We start from the raw sequence: 14,906 nt of genomic DNA, 5'->3' as shown, positions 1-14,906 counted from the left end.
GTCAACGAGAGCAGCAAACCTGCAGTCAATTATCTCAAGGTTCTGCCTGTATTGATAACGTCAGCACTCATACCAACATGCCACAGACAATCACCACATAGACATGCCATTGAATGACTGCACGATTACACACCAGATGTCCTGGGTTGACGGAGTGCTGATGCTATCTGTTAGGTGGAGACACGTCTGAGGCAGATGTCCCTGAAGCAGCATAGCACTGTCTCACTGGACCCACGTCATCACACTGGGGCTGGAGCCACGGTACTACTAAATACTCCGTTAAACACACACACACACACACACATGGACAAACAAACCCACACGCACAGTGCTGAGGCCTTACACTGTTACAGTAACAATACAACCCAGTCCTTACACTGTTACAGTAACAATACAACCCAGTCCTTACACTGTTACAGTAACAATACAACCCAGTCCTTACACTGTTACGGTAACAATACAACCCAGTCCTTACACTGTTACAGTAACAATACAACCCAGTCTAAATCGTATCTATCAAGGGCGATTGCGTAAACTCCTTCTTTATCTCTGACACAAACACACAACCATTATTCATACACTGTTTTTCAACGGCAACATCTTCAGAATAATAGTCCTCAAGTACCACTGTAATACACCACATAGTTTGTCCCCCCCCCCCCCCATACAAGACTAACATGCAAGTAAGGTCAAGTATTTACACTGCAGAACATAAATAGGTTTTAACTAACCTGACGACTCACACTAAATTCTTCATCATTCGCTACCTAATTCAGTCTGAGACTGTCATCTTTGAAGTCGTTTGTGGTGACGAGGGGCACGAGGGGCGTTGTACAAAATAAAGTAATCAGCGATTGGATCGTCTCTAACCAATCAGTGTATCAAATCCAATGACACATTTTCAAACCCCCGCTTTACCCACGCGTGTTCTAGCTCTGGCCCAACCCATCGGTTGCTGGACCAATCAGACGTTAGGTGAAGGGTCGGGGAGATCCAGACTCAATGTGGAGAAGAAACGAACGTCCGTGGGCGTGGCCTAGCGTTTGGCCGGAGCAAGGAGTCTGGGCAGCCAGGCTAGGGTTTTAAACCCAAGTTCCTACAGCCAGACAAAATGACTGTATTAGGATTAATATACTATTTATCTGAATTACAATACGCAGACAGCTACCAAGGTTATGGACATCTAATGATGGAGATGAATGCTGTTGTCAACTCTCAGAGGCAAAAACAAATGCCGGGCAGATAAATCATTCTTCATGTCTTAATATATATACGTTTTGACAAGGTACATTTATGAGACTGAAGGTCATTGAATGTCATAATTTAATGCAAGGGGAACAAACACACATGGAAACACATATACATATACTGTTCTCTCTGCTACCGCACGGCAAGCGGTACCGGAGTGCCAAGTCTAAGTCCATAAGACTTCTGAACAGCTAATCATAGCTACCCAGACTATTTGCACTGCCCCCCCACCACCCACCCAATCTTTTTACGCTGCTGCTACTCTGTTAATTATTTATGCATAGTCACTTTAACTCTACCCACATGTACATATTACCTCAACTACCTCAACTAGCCGGTGCCCCCGCACATTGACTCTGCACCGGTACCCCCCTGTATATATAGCCTCCCTACTGTTATTTTATTTTACTTCTGCTCTTTTTTTTTCTCAACACTTTTTTGTTGTCGTTTTATTTTACTTTTTTTATTTAAAATAAATGCACTGTTGGTTAAGGGGCTGTAAGTAAGCATTTCACTGTAATGTCTGCACCTGTTGTATTCGGCGCATGTGGCCAATACAATTTGATTTGATTTGATTTATACAGTATTCTGCAGAGTGGGAGGCCTTTGTGAGACCGATCAGGATTCAAATCTGGGTGTCTTGCGTGCTGCAATACTGTAATCATATTGTTGATGCCATATTGATCAGGTCTGAATTAGAATCTATAATAGCTGTATTACACCGTTAATGAATAGCTTCTAAAATGTACTTTGGCTTTGTGGTCAACACACACGCGTGTATGCACATGCACACAGTAAGGGTCCATCTGTGTAAACAGACAGTAGGGTGTAAGATGGGGGTCACTTCACTGTGTTGATAGATGCTGCCTATCTCCACACCAGACATGCACACACACACACACACACACACACACACACACACACACACACACACACACACACACACACACACACACGCACACACACACACACACACACACACACACACACACACACACACACACACACACACACACACATACACACACGCGCACACACACGCACGCGAATACACACACACACACGTAAAACAACCCCAGATTTTACTTTGGAATCTAAGTTTAGAGGAAAACCAACAAGAGAAGACTGAAGTGTGTGTGTGCGTGTGCGTGTGTGTGTGTGTGTGTGTGTGTGTGTGTGTGTGTGTGTGTGTGTGTGTGTGCGTGCGAGTGCTTTGACTGTCATTTGGTCAGTTGTCTGTCAGTAACTATTTGAGTTGTGTTTCAGATGTGAAGTGTGAGTCAGTGGCCGAAATCTGTCTTGCCTCCTCCTACTACTACTAAAACTACATACTGTGTACTAATCGTACTACATACGTACTGTTTAGTAAAAACGAATGCAGTAAGCAACTAATATCAACATACCACTCATCCAAACAACATACTACTTACTCATCATCTAATGCGCAATCACTCTTGTTCCCCGCCATTGGTTAATTTTTATATTCTGATTATCAGCTGTTGTCAAACACGTGAGTGTGAAAAGACGATTCTCTTCCTCAGTAGTGTGCAGAGAATTCTACTAGATGAATTCCTCTTGATGAATTCTACTAGATGAATTCCACTTGATGAATTCCACTTGATGAATTCTACTAGATGAATTCCACTTGATGAATTCCACTTGATGAATTCTATTTGATGAATTATACTTGATGAATTCTACTTGATGAATTCTACTTGATGAATTCTACTTGATGAATTCTACTTGATGAATTCTACTTGATGAAAAGCTGAAATTAGTATGACATCCTGGCATTTACAGTTTTTTTCAATTGCTTACACACTAAAATTAAAACTTTCCCACAATTAGCAAAACATTACACTCAAGGAGCAAAACACCGGCCTAGATTTGCACAACTGTAAGCACATTGTCAGCTTCACACTTTTTGCAAAACATTACACACAGTGATTTGCAAAACACTAAACACACTTGTATGCATTCCACACAAAAATGTATCATGATGTCATTTCCTTGCAATTTCAAAGCAAAGGCTTTCAAATGAACACACCCCATGAACCAATTGGTTAAACACAGCCACCAGGTGTGCACACACACTGCTGCTTAATTGTAGACACACCAATCAGGTTTAAGCACTATAAAAAGGCAACAGGTAAGTTCACCTGTCTTCCAAAAAAAATGGACGGTGCCAGAGGAAGAGGAAGAGGAAGAGGGAGAGGAAGACCTGGAGGAGGGGTAGGACATGCACGAAGAAGAAGACAACCAAATCTGTGTAGCGAAATTCGTGCTACAATTGTGGACCATGTAATAAACCACGGACTAACACTGAGGGAGGCTGGACTGAGAGTACAGCCTAACCTAAGCAGGTACACGGTGGCATCAATAGTTCGGACATTTCGTCAAGAGCACAGGTGAGAAACGTATCTTCTGTCAACAGAAAATCCATAGCTTACTGCATGTACTATATCAACAGTTTTGGTATCTATTCCTGTATCCTTTTACAGTAAGCTACAAGTATATTGTTTGGCCAACATAAGATTGAACGTCGAGAACACCAAGGAGGGATGGGCCCCATATTCACACAGGAGCAAGACAGAGAGATCATAAACCTCGTTTTGGCCAATAATGCAATCAGACTTAGAGAAATTCAAGCCCATATTGCCAATGATCACCGAATTTTCAATAACGTCCAACAGGTCTCTCTGTCAACAATAGCCCGTATCCTTAAAAAACATAAAGTTCTGATGAAGCAACTGTATAAAGTGCCATTTGAAAGAAATTCAGACAGGGTGAAAGGCCTGCGGCGTGAATATGTGGTGGTACGTTTTGTTCACTGACTGTAGTATTGTGTACTGCACACATAACCTTTTTACTGTACATGTAATTGTACTGTGTAGCAGACCTACATTAAATTGATCTACACAATGTGATATTTTGCTGTATTTCAGAGAGTTTTGCAAATGGATGCGGAGGAAGTCCTGCATGAGTTTATATACATTGATGAGGCTGGATTTAACCTGACAACAGTGAGAAGAAGGGGAAGAAACATCATTGGCCACAGGGCTATTGTTAATGTACCAGGGCAACGTGGGGGTAACATTTCCCTTTGTGCTGCCATTACACTGAATGGGGTCCTCCACCGCCATGCCAACGTGGGTCCTTACAACACTGACCTCATTCTTACATTTTTAGACAGATTACACAATATTATCACAGCAGCAAACCAAAGGGACCAGATGCAATACATTGTCGTCTGGGACAATGTAGCTTTCCATCGTTCTGCTCTGGTCCAAAACTGGTTTCATCAACACCCACAATTTACAGTTCAATACCTTCCACCATACTCCCCCTTCCTAAATTCCATCGAGGAGTTCTTCTCAGCATGGCGTTGGAAGGTTTATGATCTCCGGCCCTATGTCCAGATGGCCCTCATTCAAGCTATGGTGGAAGCATGTGATCAAATTGAAGCAGCATCCATACAAGGGTGGATTCGTCACTCCAAAAGATTCGTCCCACGTTGCCTTGCAAATGAAAATATAGCCTGTGATGTTGACAAGGCCCTGTGGCCAGATCCAGCTAGGCGGAGAGTTGTTTAGGTTATTTTATTTTTTATTCTGTACTGAACTGGATATGTAATTTATGTTACAGTACAATGGTACGTTCAGTAATACTGTATGAAAACTGGAAAATGTTTTGTTATGAATGTTTTGTTGAAATGTTCAGTATTGACTGACTTGAGTACATGAAAATAAATACATATTTTCATTAGTCTGCACAATTGGTGTCATGTGGTGTTGGTGAATTTATTTTGACACTTTCTCTGTGTAAATGCTAAAAGTGTTTTAGGTTGAGGACAGGGGTGTTTAACTGATTCAAACAGAATCAGACCGTATGATGGTTGGGTTTATGTTATGACAACAGAATAAGGTTTTTAGAAGACATTGTATAGTTTTGACAAAAGTGTTCCATTTTGCAAATGATCTGAGGTGTTGTGCTACTTTGGTGATACTTTTGTGCTAATTGTGTGAAGGGGTTTGAAAAACCGGGCCCTGTTTTCAAAATTGTGCTTAAGCAATTGAAGAAAACTGTAATTAAAGCATACTCCATTTCAGAAATGTCCCATAGTATACTGTAAAATGTTCAATTTTCGCATACCCATAAAGCCTACTATTTAGAAGGCAAATGTGGGTATTCGGACCCGACCACTGTGTTTGTTAAATCATGGGAATGAGAATGATGGAATGCTACTATCAGCATCAAAGCCACTGGGTCGGAAGCATGTTTTACTTCTTTTCTCTCCAATAGAATTCTGTTATGATGAGAGGGCTGAGGCTCTCAATAAATGTTGATCCATTTCAAACAGAACGATTATTATCACAGTCAGATTAGAAAGGTGTTTGTTTTAGCGTCATATCTTAAACCTTTCTACGTGGGGATGGAACAGGGATCACAAACACATTTAGTTACACACCTGAAAACACAAGCGCACAGGCATTCAGGGGTGAGCAAACAGATAGCCCAGCATTCTTTATCCAGGTGGCGTGTGTGTGTGTGTAAGGGTGTGTGTGTGTAAGGATGTGTGTGTGTAAGGATGTGTGTGTAAGGGTGTGTAAGGGTGTGTGTGTAAGTGTCTGTAATAGGGTTGGGTGATATATTTCGATTTAATTCAATTAATTTGAATGTATGTTTTTGTACGATATGCCAAATGGCTGTATCGCAAGAATAGAGGTTTTGTTGTTTTTACGAGGGTTTACGTTATAACGTTGGCAAATGCGGCATCTCGCTCTCTGTCAGCCAATAGTGAACCGAACCATGCCCTAACGGCGTCACAGCACATGCACAAAAGTTATCCACAAATCATAATCCTGGACAGCCTTTCCCAAATTGTAACCACGCCCATGAAGTGTAGCGGCAGGCATCTACCAAAATGGACAATTTGGAAGCCAGTTCAGCCTCTCGTGAGAATGAAACAATTCCCAAAAAGGGTAGCAATGTTTGTTCTGTCATATGGAAGAGGTTCGGATTTGAGAGGTCAAATGTTCAGCAAACCAATGTCCTGTGCAAAGTGTGTCGAAAGACAATTGTTACGAAATGTGGCAGCACAACTAACCTCTTCCTGCACCTGAGACAGAAACAAGCAATGGAATTGGAGGAATGTGTGAAACTGTCACGATCGTTGAGGTGCAGCGTGGTATGCGAACATGTTTATTAAACTCAATAAACATAAACAAAACAAGAAACAACGTAACGTGAAGTCCTCAGGCTATACACATACAAGCCGAAACACGGAACAAGATCCCACCACTAAGGTAGGCAACCAGGCTACTTAAGTATGATCCCCAATCAGAGACAACGAGCGACAGCTGCCTCTGATTGGGAATCACACCCGGCCAAACCTAGAATTACACACCTAGAATCTAAACATAGAAATAATAACATAGATCCTCACGCCCTGACCAAACCAACTAAAGACAACCGGCCTCTCAAGGCCAGGGCGTGACAGAAACTACGCAATGCTGATGCTTCCAGTCGTCCCACTCCCAAAAACGTCTGGTAAAAGACAATATACCATAGTCGCATCATTTTCAAACATCATCCCAAGAAAAGTTTGAGGTGAAAGGAGATAACAGATTCGGTGACCTATCACTTAGCAAAATATATGGTCCCCATTTATAGAGTGGAAAAGCCTGTGCTTCAAAAAGTTGCTAAACACAATTGACCCCAAATATCATCTACCAAGCCGCAAGTATTTTGCGGAAGAAGCATTGCCACGGTTATACATCACTACCCGCCAAAGAGTCCCTGAGAAGCTAATATGTCTTACTATTCCACTACAACCGGATCTATGGTTGAGCAGAACGTCGGAGCCATACCTAAGCTTGACAGTCCACTATATAGATGAAGAATGGACATGTATGCCTCCAGACATCATACTTCCCCGATGACCATACGGGTGAAATAATAGCCCAGGGTCTCAAAGACTCACTGGCATTGTGGAAGCAGAGCGAAGACAGACAGGTGTGCATGACAACCAACAGCGGGAGCAACATGATGAAAGCATTGTGCTTGAACAAGTGGTTCCGCCTGCAGTGTTTTGGACACAGACTTCGCCGTTGGATAATTAATTGGAAAAATGAATCTTCAGACCAGCTGTAATCTTTTTTTTTTTTTTTTTACTGGTTGTAATTCTACCAATCCAATAGCAAACGAACCACAGGCATGTTTAACTAGTAACAACAATATGGACTAAATGTCATTGTTTGATTTAAATACATTTTCAATCAAAACAATTAAATATGTAAACATATAGGCCTATGCAAACAGCTACAATGGCCAAACATTCCTAACCAACAGAATTGATCAGTGTTTGTTTGTGTGTTTGTGTGTGTTCCTTCTTGTAGTAATAATAACTATATTATGCAGGGTGAAAAGTTTTTGCCAATACGTTTTTTTTTGTCAAGTTTTTTTGTCACACGATGTGTGGGAATGCTGTATTTGTCACATTACTGAAAATGGTGCCATTCTAAATATCTCCTATTTTTTCCTTCCTTTTTTTCCTTCTAAGTTTTCTTTCTAGAGAATTGTGTGAAAGACCACGGGATTGACCGTGCCATCGGGGTATGCAAGAAGGTTGTCAGCAGCTTCTTCTTCAGCTGGAAGAAGAGGAGACATATGGTTTTGGTACAGGCTGAGTTCAGTCTACCCACTCACCAGCTCATCACAGAGTCCCCAAGCAGGTGGGGTTGAAGACAGAAGATGGTTGAACGAGTCCTGGAGCAGGAGAAGGCCATAGCCCGGGTCCTGGGCTCAGAGAAGAAAAGCAGGCACCTGGTGACCAGCTGGTAGGATATATCGACATTTTGGAGTCAGTGAACAAAGCAATAAGCCCACTACAAGAATTCACTGACGTGCTGTCTGGTGAGGACTATGTTAGCGTCTCTTACCTCAAGCCTGTTCAACACCAGCCTCCTTCTGTCAGAGGAGGGTGAGAACGATCTCACAAAACAAATCAAGAGCGCCACACTGGAGTATCTAAACGACAAGTACGATGACCCTGCCACAGATGACCTCCTGGATATGGCCTCACTGATGGATCTCCAGTTCCAGACAACATACAGAGCAGACAACGAGGTTGAGAGCATCAAACAAAGAGCTGTTTTGGAGCAGCTCCAGTCTTTGCTAGCTGAGAAAAGCCTGGCACAGTTGTGAGCGTGCACCAAGAAGAAGAAGCTGAACCTAAGAAGAGCAAGAAAACACCTGCAAGCTTCTTCAAGAAGACAGAGACGTCTGCCTCCAAGTCAGAGGAGGACACCATCAAAACTGAGCTGTCAAGCTACTTGATGTCCCCTGAACCAGAAGGCCTCATGGAGCTTTCACCCTTCAAGCTCCATGAGGCCAACTTCCCAAGACAGCAATCTTGCAAAGAAGTACCTATGCATACCTGCTAAAACTGTCCCTTCGGAGAGGGTCTTCAGCACAGATGGGAACATTGCAACATGCCACAGGGCAATGCCTCAAGCCAGAGTCAGTAGACAGTCTTGTCTTCCTCTCTAGAAGCCTTTAGGAGCAAAGTAAAATAACATTGTTTTGTTTGACAGCAATTTAGTATTCGTTTTGTTGCACATTTTCAGGGATACATTTACGTCATTTAGCAGACGCTCTTATCCAGATCAACTTACAGGAGCAATTAGGGTTAAGTGCCTTGCTCAAGGGCACATCGACAGATTTTTCACCTAGTCGGCTCGGGGATTAGAACCAGCGACCTTTCGGTTACTGACACAACGCTCTTAGCCACTAAGCTAATACGTCCAATGATGACAGCATCGCAAGTGCTGTTGTTAATTTCTTAGTTTTGCACATATTGGTGTAGTTGATACAAAAAGACATTTTAATAAAGAAAACACTCATTTAATTATGTCTTGGTCTTTTTTTGTTTGTTTAGAGAAAAAAATAAGAAAAATCTAGATATATATCGTGAATCGTCCATATTTCTGAAAAAATATATAGATATTACTTTTAGACCATATCGCCCAGCCCTAGTATGTAAGGGTGTGTAATGGTGTGTAAGGGTGTGTAAGGGTGTGTGTGTAATGGTGTGTAAGGGTGTGTGTGTAATGGTGTGTAATGGTGTGTAAGGGTGTGTAAGGGTGTGTGTGTAATGGTGTGTAAGGGTGTGTGTGTAATGGTGTGTAAGGGTGTGTAAGGGTGTGTAAGGGTGTGTGTGTAATGGTGTGTAAGGGTGTGTGTGTAATGGTGTGTAAGGGTGTGTAAGGGTGTGTGTGTAATGGTGTGTAAGGGTGTGTGTGTAATGGTGTGTAATGGTGTGTAAGGGTGTGTGTGTAAGGGTGTGTAATGGTGTGTAAGGGTGTGTGTGTAATGGTGTGTAATGGTGTGTAAGGGTGTGTGAGGGTGTGTGTGTAATGGTGTGTAAGGGTGTGTGTGTAATGGTGTGTACGGGTGTGTAAGGGTGTGTGTGTAATTGTGTGTAAGGGTGTGTGTGTAAGGGTGTGTATTCTCCCCAGGTGCGTTGGTTTCAGTGTGTAAACATGTACTGTTTCTCTGTCCCATAATGCATTTCACCGCCTCCAGCTCCTTCTCCCAAACTGATATTTCTCCTCAGTCAGACGGAACACTCTGTGTGTGTGTGTGTGTGTGTGTGTGTGTGTGTGTGTGTGTGTGTGTTTATTATTTCCCTCAGTGAGATAGAACATTTCCCATCACAAATTCAACTAACTTTCAGGATCGCCGCAAAATGCATCTGTTCCACAAACAGTGTTCCGGCGGAATAAACATTACTGCAGCAACATACCGTGCATCAGCCCTCCAGTGTGTGTGTGTTTGTGTGTCAGCCCCTTCAGAAAACCACTCTGAGATTCCAATCTGTTTGGTTTGTGGCTGGCTCTCTGGAGCGGAAGGTTTGAAAACAGAAACTTTCCACAGTGAGTGGATGGGGATGGGAATGCGTGATGAAACACATGGATGTAGAGGTGCTGTTGGAAGGATGTGGTTGGGGGTGAAGGTCAAAAGGAAAAATACTGTACTTAACTGTACTAAATCTTTGTCTTTGGAAACACAAACTCTCTCACACTCACTGTGGTAACAGACTGTGGTAACAGACTAAACTGTCCAAAGGTCTGAAGGACACTTAGACTAACCCTGAGTGACTGGCCACAGCTTTTGTCCCATTTAAATCTGGGACACACAGACAGACGCACGCACGCGTGCACACACACACACACACAAAATATACCCAGCAATATACCCAGCAATTTCAGCTGTGTCCTGCCCTAACTCTCCAGAGATTCCTAAATCCTGCTGTTATTTTTACTTGATCGCTCTCAGCCTCCGGCACCTTTGTGTGTGTACACACAAACACAAACACGCTTGCAAGGAGCAGGACACTAATCTGGACGCTTAACCTCTTAAGGATCTGACCTGTTTTTTTTGTTGCCTAAAATGACATACCCAAATCGAACTGCCTGTAGCTCAGGACCTGAAGCAAGGATATGCATATTCTTGATACCATTTGAAAGGAAACACTTTGAATTTTGTGGAAATGTGAAATTAATGTAGGAGAATATAACACATTAGATCTGGTAAAAGATAATACAAAACAAAAAAACACCGTTTTTTAAAGTTTATTTTTTATCATCTTTGAAATGCAAGAGAAATTACACAATATAATATTTGCAGTTTAATATTAATTAATTAAATAATAATATTGCAGTTTAGGCACAATTTAGATTTTGGCTACTAGATGGCAGCAGTGTGTGTGCAAAGTTTCAGATTGATCCAGTGAAGCATTGCAATACTGGACTATTTTGGATCAAGTATGCCCAAATGTGCCGAATTGGTCAATTGATACATTTTCAAGTACATAACTATGGAGAACATACAAAAATTATATGGTAATACAAAATGTAAGTTTACACACTCCAAGGAATGTCATACATGATGGATCATTAGCTTATACACTAACTTTCACACATCTAGATGGCCGGGCGGGTGGATGTGGAGCAAGAGACAGCAGGGGTTCAAACTGTAGAACCACATTTGGATATAAAAATGGATTTTATCAAACAAAACTACGCTACATTTTATCTCTGGGACCCTTAGGATGACAAATCAGAGCAAGGTTACTGAATGTAAGTACATTATTTACTTTCAGAGGTGAATGTATCAAACCAGTTGCCGTGAGAAGTTTGTGCACTCTCCTCAAACAATAGCACAGTATTTTGTCACTGTAATAGCTACTGTAAATTGGACAGTGCAGTTAGATTAACAAGAAGTTAAGCTTTCTGCCCATATAAGACATGTCTATGTCCTGGAAAGTTTGCTGTTACTTGCAACAGACATGCTAATCACATTAGCGAACGTTAGCTCAACCGTCCCATATACGGGACACCGATCCCGTAGAGGTTAAAATAAATCCACTACGACCTCCGGCGAGCCATCAAACCAGCAAAGTGTCAATACAGGACTAAGATCAAATCCTGCTACGCCTGCTCTGACGCTCATCGGACGTGGCAGGGATTGCAAACTATCACGTTTTACAAAGGGAAACCCAGCTGCGAGCTGCCCAGTGACGCCAGCCTGCCAGACAAGCTAAATGCCTTCAATGCTCGCTTCGAGGTAAGAAACACTGAATCATGCATGAGAGCACCAGCTGTTCCGGACGACTGTGTGATCACGCTCTCCGTAGCCGATGTGAGTAAGACCTTTCAACAGGATAACATTCACAAGGCAAGCCAGACAGATTACGGGACGCGTACTGAGGGCATGCGCTGAACAGCTGGTGGGTGTCTTTACTGACATTTTCAACCTCTCTCTGACCCAGTCAGTAATACCTACACTACACCGCCCTCTCCCACCTGGACAAGTGGAACACCTATTTGAGAATGCTGTTCATCGACTACAGCTCAGCATTCAACACCATAGTGCCCTCCAAGCTCATCACTAAGCTCAGGACCCTGGGACTGAACGCCTCCCTCTGCAACTGGATCCTGGACTTCCTGACGGGCCGCCCCCAGGTGGTAAGGGTAGTGAACCTCAACATGGGGACCCCTCGGGGGTGTGTGCTTAGTCCCCTCCTGTACTCCCTGTTCACTAGGGATGTAACGGTACACAGTTCGGTACGGGGACCTCGGTTCAGTCCGTACTGTTAACACAAATGAATATTTTACAAAAAATAACACTAGGCTTATAGGCTATGCCTATACGTTATACGGTCTCCTGTAGCTCAGTTGGTAGAGCATGGCGCTTGCAACGCCAGGGTTGTGTGTTCGATTCCCACGGGGGGCCAGTATGAATAAATGTATGCACTCACTAACAGTAAGTCGCTCTGGATAAGAGCGTCTGCTAAATGATTACAATGTATATGCATCTTGAGTAAATCTGAGCTGAAAAAATAAAAAACATTTCAGGATTTTCAGTTAAAACAACTAGAGCATTTGCGCACATTGTAACCAAAATTAAAATCTTTAATTTCAAACTGTGCTTTTGTGAGACGCAGCCGGGATCTAGTTCTGTACGATGGTGAGTGGTGGGGTCGATAAAGATACAACATACTTCATTGCCACACAAGGTTGGGGGTATTTGTTTACGGTATGGTAGCTCTGAAGTGCAACAATTATACTGTACATATAGAGCCCTCTGTAAGTATTGGGACAGGGACCATGTTGTTGTTGTTTTGGCTCTGTACTCCAGCACGTTGGATTTGAAATGATACAATAACTAAAAAGTGCAGAATGGTAGCTTTAATTTGAGGGTATTTCCATCCATATTGGGTGAACCGTTTAGAAATTACAGCACTTTCTGTACATAGACCCCCATTTCATTGGACCAGAAATATTGGGACAAATTCACTTATATGTGTATTAAAGGAGTCAAACGTTTAGTATTTGGTCCCAGATTCCTAGCACGCAATGATTACATCAAGCTTGCGACTCTACAAACTTGTTGGATGCATTTGCTGTTTGTTTTGGTTGTGTTTCGAAATGATTTTGTGCCCAATAGAAATTAGTGGTAAATAATGTATTGTGTCATTTTGGAGTCACTTTTATTGTAAATAAGAATAGAATATGTTTCCAAACACTTTAATGTGGATGCTACCATGATTACGGATAGTCCCGTATGAATCGTGAATAATGATGAGTGAGAAAGTTACAGATGCACAAATATCATACCCCCAAGACATGCTAACATCGCACCATTACAATAACAGGGGAGGTCAGCGTTTTTTGGGGGGGTATGATATTTGTGCCTCCAGGGCTACAGAGAGCTTCCAGAGTGGGAAATGAGAAGTACCGCGCTACAGAAACACACCATTTTGGAGTCACACAAGTGCTCATATTTTTCTCTTAGTAAGCAAACATTATAGCATAGGCCTAAACAATGTCTGAGCCATGTTTCCATATTGATTTCACACGCATATTGCACTGTATTTTAGTGTTGTTGTTGATGAGCAATCGTGTGTTTTCATTTAAGAAAATACAAAGCGTTGGTATTCCTGATTGTGCCCTCACCAGGCATTATGACTCATGATCATACAGTATATGGAAAAAGGAATACCAACACTTTGTATTTTCAACAAAAAAAAGAAGAAAATGAACTACAGTAACTGTTGGCATTTCATTTTTGTACCGAAACCAAACCGTGACCCCAAACCTACAATGCACCGTGGGTTTGGTGAACCGTTACACCTCTACTGTTCAGCCACGACTCCAAAACCATCATCAAATTTGCTGATGACAGCCTATAGAGAGGAGGTCAGAGACAACAACCTCTCCCTCAACGTCAGCAAGACAAAGGAGCTGATTGTGGACTACAGGAAACGGAGGGCCGAACACGCCCCCATGGGACTGTAGTGGAGTGGGTGGAGAGCTTCAAGTTCCTCTGTGTCCACATCACTAAGGAATTAACATGGTCCCTCAGATCCTCAAAAAGTTTTACATCTGCACCATTGTGAGAATCTTGACTGGCTGCATCACCGCTTGGTATGGCAACTGCTTGGCATCCGACCACAAGGCGCTACAGAGGGTAGTGCCTATGGCCCAGCACATCACTGGGGCCAAGCTCCCTGCCATCCAGGGCCTCTATACCAGGTGGTGTCAGAGGGAGGCCCTAAAAATTGTCAAAGACTCCAACCACCTCATGTCACAGACTTTTCTTTCTGCTACCACACGTCAAGCGGTACCAATGCACCAAGTCTGGAACCAACAGGACCCAGAACAGCTTCTACCCCCAAGCCATAATACTACTAAATAGTTAACCAAATAGCTACCCGGTCATTCTGCATTGAGCATTTTGACTCATCACATACGCTGCTGCTATTGTTTATTATCTATCCTGTTGCCTAGTCACTTTACCCCTACTATATGTACATATATACCTCAATTACCCCGTACACCTGCACATCGACTCGGTACTGGTACCCTGTGTATATAGCCAAGTTATCGTTACTCATTGTGTATTTATTCGTTGTGTTATAACTCTCTGCGTTGTTGGGAAGGGCCCGTAAGCATTTCACTGTTTATATATAACCTTGCCCTGTGGTTCCTGGAGGTACTCCAGCATGAGCCTACAGTTAAACCCATTAAAGAATGTGATGAATGCAATCCAGCCTTATACAGCATGGCTTTAAAACAGGTGACACCGCTCTA

The 14,906-nt window shown here is 42.6% G+C and overlaps 1 protein-coding gene across 3 annotated transcripts in view; it reads right to left on the bottom strand.

The window, feature by feature from the left end:
* The window catches only part of LOC121569346 (semaphorin-5A), a 269,684-nt gene that overhangs the window by 173,681 nt on the left and 81,097 nt on the right, over positions 1-14,906 (bottom strand). Inside the window, exon 1 of one of the 3 annotated variants that reach the window (XM_041880230.2) lies at positions 134-187. The exons of the other annotated variants lie outside the window; for them this stretch is intronic. The gene's annotated coding sequence lies outside the window, so the exon portion shown is untranslated. Of the gene's footprint in view, positions 1-133; positions 188-14,906 lie in introns of those variants that run through there. 3 annotated transcript variants of the gene reach the window in all.

The sequence above is a fragment of the Coregonus clupeaformis genome, chromosome 7 (assembly GCF_020615455.1).
Source record: "Coregonus clupeaformis isolate EN_2021a chromosome 7, ASM2061545v1, whole genome shotgun sequence".
Classification (NCBI taxonomy): Eukaryota; Metazoa; Chordata; class Actinopteri; order Salmoniformes; family Salmonidae; genus Coregonus; species Coregonus clupeaformis.
Note: the sequence above shows the minus strand (reverse complement) of the source record. Positions and strands in the feature narration are given on the sequence as shown.